The sequence below is a fragment of the Ctenocephalides felis genome, unplaced genomic scaffold, assembly GCF_003426905.1.
Source record: "Ctenocephalides felis isolate EL2017-DRISC unplaced genomic scaffold, ASM342690v1 CF-g0.4_SCAFFOLD_01886, whole genome shotgun sequence".
NCBI lineage: Eukaryota > Metazoa > Arthropoda > Insecta > Siphonaptera > Pulicidae > Ctenocephalides > Ctenocephalides felis.
Window position 1 is genome coordinate 136,169,269 of NW_020538040.1, and position 8,788 is coordinate 136,178,056.

Genomic DNA, 8,788 nt, shown 5'->3' on the forward strand with positions numbered 1-8,788 from the left:
TTTGGCGTAACCATAAAAGATATCGAAAAAAAAATTACGTGATTCTACTTATATTGGCTTAAACCACATAATGTATAGTAATATATGCTAAATAATCCTTTATTATTAGCTAAAAAGGATAAAATAATTTTTCAATTAATGTTTTCGGATAGTGCGTTTTGTTTAATTACTTTATTATTAGCGTTATTTAAAAGCTTATTGTTTTCTCTTTTAGTACTGCAAATATGGTTTAAATCAAATTTGTGGAACACATTGAAAAATTGAAGAAACCAGAACCAGTACACCCGCGCGTAACGCATCGCACATCCGACCGAACGAATTCTATGCGGGCTACTATTAGCGTTACGCGCGGGTGTACTGGTTCTGGTTTCTTCAATTTTTCAATGTGTTCCACAAATTTGATTTAAACCATATTTGCAGTACTAAAAGAGAAAACAATAAGCTTTTAAATAACGCTAATAATAAAGTAATTAAACAAAACGCACTATCCGAAAACATTAATTGAAAAATTATTTTATCCTTTTTAGCTAATAATAAAGGATTATTTAGCATATATTACTATACATTATATGGTTTAAGCCAATATGAGTAGAATCACGTAATTTTTTTTTCGATATCTTTTATGGTTACGCCAAAAATTGAGTTTGAAAAAGGGGCCACTTTGGCATATTTTCAATGATATCTCGGCCATAAGGTGAGATACAAAGTTGAAGTTTGGTATAACGGATGTTTTCAAGATGACCTTCAAAATGGCGTATAAATTATTCAAATACAAGGGTATTAGTCAATTATGTATGGCAATGCGCCCACACCCTTGCGCGTCATGACTATTATGTACTCGTCTGGCAGACCCTTGCAACCGTCAGAATGGGCTGGCTTTTTACATATGCTTTCTGAACAGTTAAAAGAAGACACCCTCAAAATTTGAGCCTTGTGCGAGCAAGTTATAAAAATTTTTTTTTTTACATTTTCACAAATTGAAGGGATGATGACGCAACCGCGGAATGACTGCCAGAATGGTATTTTCTTAATGGGCCGATAATAAAATATCATTAAAAAAAATTCTGGCTTTGTGAAAACAGGTTAGTCAAATAGTTCACTGGCTCTTCTACTATTACGCTAATATCCCGGTCGTAACGCTTCAGCCCTCACACCGTAGACATCACTGCGTCAACCCACTACTTTGAAAAAGGCCCGGATTTTAATTCTCATTCATTTTGCAATAAAATCCAAACGGGACAAGCTGAAAACTGTTCCTTGAAATGAGCTTTTCATGAGAATCGGTAAAAAATAGTCAGATGAATAAATTTTATAAAATGTTATATTTTTTAAATTCGTTCAATATTTTTATTGATCACTGATTTCATTTGGTAATAAAATTCAACAGAAACCTCTTAAGAACCGTAGCTATTCATCAGTTTTATACACAGTTCTTTAAAAAATAGGCAAACTAGCTGTAAGTGGAATTCTGTCTTAAGGCAATTAAGGCATCGTGCCTTAAGGCGAATTGCTGGAACTTTCCGTACCAAAAATTATTATTTTTTTAAAAACAATTAACATTTTTGAAAAAATTTTACTTCAAACAAATAAGATTTTTGAGAAACTATAAATTGGACAAAAAATTACTTTTTTTTGAAAAAAAAAATTAAAATTTTTTTTTTCTTTTAAATTTTTTTTTGAAAAAAAATTTTTTTTTTTATTTTGACATATTTTGGAAGATCTAAACTTTTTTTCAAAGCAATCGTACTGTTTTAACTTCATAAAGACGAACTATCAAAGCGCGTAAGCGCCGCGACGCCGTCTAACGCGTAAACATTGGTACGGAACCCATAGGAATGTAAACCAAATTTATGCCCCGTATCTTCGGAACGGCTAGACCTGCCTTTGCCAAAAACTAATCAGCACGTCTCCTTATCAATACGAATCGAATGTTCTTTGAATTATTCAAATCGGTTGATCGGTGTGTCGGCCCGAAATCGTCGACGAAAATTTGTATCCGCACATACATACACACACATACATACATACATACACACACACACATACATCCATTTTTTCTAAGGTATGCCAAAATATTCAGAAACCTTTGAAACGTCGAGAAATGCAAAAATTTTCATTTTCGATTTTTTTGCGATTACTATAACTTGCCCTACGGGAAGTTAAAAATATAAAATGTTCAATTTTACAAACTGATTATTATTTTCTGGGAATTGATCAAGGAAAAATATTATATATAGTGCAAATACGCCGCAACAAATCTATAAACATTTGGCAACAGCCATGATTCTAGCACATATATTTTAAGATGATTCCAATACATATCCTTCAATAATTTACAAAAAATGTTTATTTACTTTAAAAAAAATCATTCATGTATTTTTCATGATTTTCTTACTATCATGCTTTCTAATATAACCATTAGCAAATATTCTAACAAAAATGTATGTAGGTACTTATACAAGTCATATAAGACCACTTATTTGAAATGAAAGTTGTGCGTCTAAATCTCGGTGGTAGTTTGAATATATTCAGGAAGCAGCGATATCAATTATGGTAATAGGTAAATGTACCAAAGTATTTTTTTCTAAATTAGTTATCTCAAATCATATATATATATATATATATATATATATATATATATTATAATTATTTCAAACATACGGTAGGACGGCGCACAAAGGTCCAATTTGACTTTAAGCAATTATATTGTGTAAACCAAACTAATTATATTACAACAAATGCCAAACACATGCCAAACAAACAACAATCTGACTATGTACAGTAAAACTTCTAGCTAATTCATTATTGTAGAAATGTATGTTTTGCTGTTTTTTTTTTTCAAAAAATTGTCACTTGGTTTTGCTTGTTAACATATCGGTTTGCCCTCAAATATTGTTAAAAAAAATTATCTGTACTTGCTTTTGAAGTTTCGCTGGTGGACTTCTCTGCCCGTGAACCTTTAAGCCCGACATATATATATATATATATATATATATATATATACTAGCTGACCCGGCAAACGTTGTTTTGCCATAAAAAATATGTCTTATATATAACTAATTGATTGCAAATTGGTATGTAAGTGAAAGGTGCAGCTAACAAAAAACATATGAATAGTTTATCCACATATAAATGTTTCTGGATAAAAGTAATAGTCTTTGCAAGAACCAACCTAATCTGAAACTGATTCTATTTATATCAATTAGCACATTTACAGTTTTAAGATATTGATATATAATTACTGCGCTTTTGATTAATTCATTAATTTTTGATTTACGAAGTAAAACCCGATAATTTATTTCTAAATTATACTATTTGGCCCAGCGAATTGACTAATATTTATGCTTTAAATGCTTATTTATAGTATATTTTTGATTATGTATATGTATTTACACATACCTATAGTATGCAATTAATATAACTTTTATTCATTGATATTTTATTTCGTACTATAATTCTTAGCAGTAATAATATATATTTTAAAAATTGTTTCATTTTCTGTGTTAATTTGTTTAACGCCAGATCTAACTAATTTTATATTTTAATTTTCGCTACTGCCCTGACCATGAAACATATATTTATTAAATTGAAATTCAGTAATACACATTAAATTTCATAAACAATCCATCAATTCAAAATTGGCAACATAAAGTTACATAATATTTATTAATTTATTTTTTATTAATTTATTTAGTCGATAATAATATATAATCTTCAAGTGGATTCACATAGAAACGCAGTATAAACCGATGCATTCAAATATTACAATATAATTAGTCCAGTCATTTGATGCAAAAAAAGGCTGTTGCCGGTACAGTACTCCGGGAATTCTGAAAATTGGTAATCTTATAGATTTCGAGGTGCTCTTTACGAAAATCAACTTTGCCACCTCAAATTTGAACGGCAAGTTGCCGCCATATTGGAAAAATGGCGTCAAAAAACAGCTTTTTTAAAATATCTCCTTTCTGGCTGATTCTGCGATAAAAGTATCTATGTACGAATTAAACTAGATAAAATTTCCTATAATTCCTTAGAAAACCGTTTTTTTGTAAAATTGATAGTTTGAGAGTACGGCCGCCTCAAAGTCTTTGCTGCTCTCGCCGTAGTATCAAATCTCTCCATATATGACAGCACTTCGAACTTGACCACATTCTCTCTAATAATAAATATTTCAATGTTAAATTGAGCAAATAAGATCTAGAAATAAAATAATTTAAATATTTTTCGTTTTTTTTGCTAATTTTTTAACACTTCAAAGGCAAAGTAGCTATAGGTATACTTATAGCTTAAGTAGCACCTTATAGCTTCAAGTAGCTTGAAGCGTTAAAAAATCACCAAAAAAACAGAAAAATATTTGAATTAATTTATTTCTAGATCTTATTCGCTTAATTTAACATTGAAAATATTTATTTATTAGAAGGAATGTGGTCAAGTTCGAAGTGCTGTCATGTATGGACAGATTTGATACTACGGCGAGAGCAGCAAAGACTTTGAGGCGGCCGTACTCTCAAACTATCAATTTTACAAAAAAACGGTTTTCTAAAGAATTGTAGGAAATTTTATCTAGTTTAATTCGTACATAGATACTTTTATCGTAGAATGAGCCAGAAAGGAGATATTATAAATAAGCTGTTGTTTGACGCTATTTTTCCAATATGGCGGCAACTTGCCGTTCAAATTTGAGGTGGCAAAGTTGATTTTCGTAAAGAGCACCTCGAAATTTATAAGATTACCAATTTTCAGTATTCCCGGAGTACTGTACCGGCAAAATGACCAAATGACTGGACTAAATCCTAGAACAACTTTTCTTTGTACTGTTTGTGTTGCGTACGCCTCAGCTGATAAGGGTCTACTGTACCCAACGTTATCGCTCGAATTGTTCGTAAGTCGTTGCACTAGATAAGATCAAACTGATTATACGATTCACTTAACAAATTACCAAAAATATAATATTTCGGCTATAAATTGAAACTTTTGATATACCCTATGTCCTAAATGGGATCTACATGCACACGGTGAGCAAAACAAATTTTAAATCGGTTCAGTATTTTAGGCGTTCATCGCGGACAACACCTGTGACACTAAATTTATATATATTAAGATATATATATATATATATATATATATATATATATAAACCTCGTGTCACGATGTTGGTTCGCGATGGACGTCCAAACTACTGAACCGATTTTGAAATTTATTGGCTCATCGTGTGCATATATATCCAACTTAGGTTATAGGAAATTTTGAAAAGTAAATTTGAAATATAAATATATAATTTTTGACAGAAAATTACCAAAAAAAAACAAAACACTAAAATGTCAAATGTCAAAATTTATGGAAAATTCGAGAAAAAAAGATTTATAATTTAAAAAAAAAAATGACAGTTCAAAAAATATAATTCAAAAACATATACATATATAGATATGTCCAACATTTATATCCGAATTAGATGAAATGCTATATTCAAAATCACAATTTATAGTTTTAAAACTAAAAATCAATGTTTATGAATTTAAATAAATGTTAACCTGAAAAACGTCAAATGTCATTTGTCAATATTTATGAAAATAATTATATAAATAGATTTACAATTTATAGTTATTTGATAAGCTTACCAAATTATTTCGTATACCAAAACTTCATCAAAACCTTATAGATCAGAGATCACAATAAAAAAGCGGCATATTGAATTTCAAATTAATCATAAACTAACATTTGACATTTCACAAAAAAAAAAATTTAACGACTTCAATAGGAAACAAATAAATTAAATATTCCAAGTTATGTTATAGGCAATATTGCCAAACAAATTATAAATACAAAACATTATTGTAAAATAAATACTATCATTTTCGACCAAAAAGGAAATATTTTGACATTTATAAATTTACTGCGTCGATTTAGACTAATTCATGATGCTTATTTATCTAGGATGCGAGTGAATTAATTTCGGAAATATGAAATGTCAAGTTTTTAGCTATTTGTCAGAAAAAATATATTTTATTACAAATTCATATCCATATCAAGCACCAAAGTAATATATAATACTTACAAAATGACATTATTTATAGGCAATATTTAATGCATATTTTAATTATATTTTTGACATTTGCTAATTAAAAATAATTGAAAACAATGTCATAAATCGGATATTTATGGAAAAATATCAAATAAATATATTTGTGTTTCACTTGATTTCAATTAAAAAAAAAACTAATTGCGATGCCAAAATAGATAGTATACTTCTAAAATTATAGTATAAACATTACAATTTTGATAAATAATCATCCATCATTTTACAGTACGAAAATTGATAAAAAAATTAATAAAAGTGCCAAAAATCAAACATTTAATAGATTTGGACTCGGATTCCTCACAACTTTATCCACGTTAGTTTCAGGGATAGTATGAATATCAATTTATAGTCGAAAATTTATATGATAAGTCATTAAAACATATTAAAAAAGCGACATATTGAATTTAACATTAATCATAAACAAAATTTTGACAGTTCAAAATAAATGAATTTTTAACGACTTCAATAAGAAACAAATAAATTAATTATTCCAAGTTATGTTATGAGCAATATTGCCAATCAAATTATAGATATGAATTATATCATATTATATTAAATTTCAACCAAGAAGGAAATATTTTGGCATTTAAAAATTTACTGTATATTGGATATATGAAATTGACATTCAATATTTTTAAATTAAATGCAAAAGTAAAAAATCTGATATTTATCCAAAAATCTTTATAATCCAAAAAATGTGAATAAATTTACTGCGTTTATATATACATATATATGTTATATTAATTTTTTATTGTAACTATTATCGTTCCATAACTATTATCGTTTTTCTGTTAATATCTATACTTTTTCTTAATAATTTTCTCTTTATTCACATTTTTTGGATTTGATTATGGATGTCTTACACATGTATATATTTTTACTATGTTCCTACTGCGCATGATCGTTGAGAAAATCTTCGTAATATGAAACGTCTAAAATTCTCTTTATCCCGTTCTCTCACCAATGACGATACAGTTTCCACTATTTTCCGCAAACACTTACGCACACATTTTACTCTCGTACACACTCGTAATACAATTTCCAAACTAACAACATGTTCGTTTGGAATAAGCTTTTTTATAATAAAATATATCATTTATTTTAATTTTACATTTTTTTAAATTTTTATAACTAGACGTTTCATAAATTTTTTATTTTTTCGTGCAATTTTGTGTCTCTGTGTTGTTTTTCAAAATTTATTTGTATGGTGAGTTTCTTTACATTTGTTTATTTTATGGTTGTTTTTCATATATACTTTTCATATACATTGTTTTACTTATTTTTGGTTGTTAATTATGTATTTTTTATATTGTTTCAATTTGTAACCCTGAATTATTTAATTATAGCACTGAAGATGGGTCAAATCAGGACCCGAAACGTATGTTCCCTTAATAAAAACATTTTTCAATAAAACTGTTTTTTAATTATTGGATGGATGCCCAAGAAACAACTTTATCATATATATATATATATATATATATATATATATATGTGTGTGTGTGTGTTGAAAATGTTTAAATTTGATGTTGATATGTATGATTGATTTCTTGGAGGGCGTAACATCAAGTGAAAAATAAGTAAAGTAAAGATTTTTTTCAAAACATCTTTATTCTTCCATACGTTTCGACGTAAAATTCTACGTCATCTTCAGTGGTTCTACAATTTAAAAAAAGAAGAAAAAAAAACAGAAAGTAACGTTACAAATTGAATATACATAAGCAATAGTAAAAAAGAAAAGTTTTAACTAAAGAGAATTGCATAAAACATTACTTACTAGAATTATTTATATTATCACTAACACATATTAATATAACTTGTACAAATTAATATTTAAAGACAAGCACTAACTGTCAGTAATTTCTTTTTTTTATAATAAAAAGAATAAAAGATAAAAAGTGATTAATAAATAAAATATTATACGTAATACACGTGCATCCGAGGCCAGTGCCATACAGAATAATATTTTTTGTAAGTGTCCGAGATGGAAGTCAAAATTTTTAGAAAAAACAAACCACATGTGCTTGTGTTTGACCCAACGTCTTGGCGCGCTATGCAAGTGTGCGTGATAGTGTTGTGCAAACCGTAGTGTTAGGTATTCGATATGAATTGGGAAACATTATTTAGAACAAATTGGTAATTTTCGCAAATAAAGCTAGCGTCCGTACGTTTGTTTAAACAATAATTTCTGTTCAAGAAAATATAGGCTGATTCTGAAAAACGCCTTTGTGAGACTTTCGACTCGTGATGAAGAACCTTTGCGTTATAAAAATTGAATGTATGGTTATTTAGTTTTAAATGTTCTGTGATCATTGTTTGCCCTTGTTTTTTGTTTTTTGAGTTATTATCGTGTTGTTTCAATCGTTTGATAAGGTTCTGTCCTGTTTCGCCAATATAGGTGGAATCACAGTCATTGCAAGATATTTTATAGACCACATTAGATACTCGTTCTAAACTAGTGCGCGGCTTTAAATTTGAGAAGAGGGAGTTGAGAGTTAAATCGATGTTGCATACTAAACGGAGATTTGCGTTATAAAAAAGTTTTTTTCACATCGGATAAATTTTTATCCGATGATCACAGAACATTTAAAACTAAATAACCATACATTCAATTTTTATAACGCAAAGGTTCTTCATCACGGGTCGAAAGTCTCACAAGGAGTTTCTTGAACAGAAATCATTGTTAAACAAACGTACGGACGCCAGCTTCAT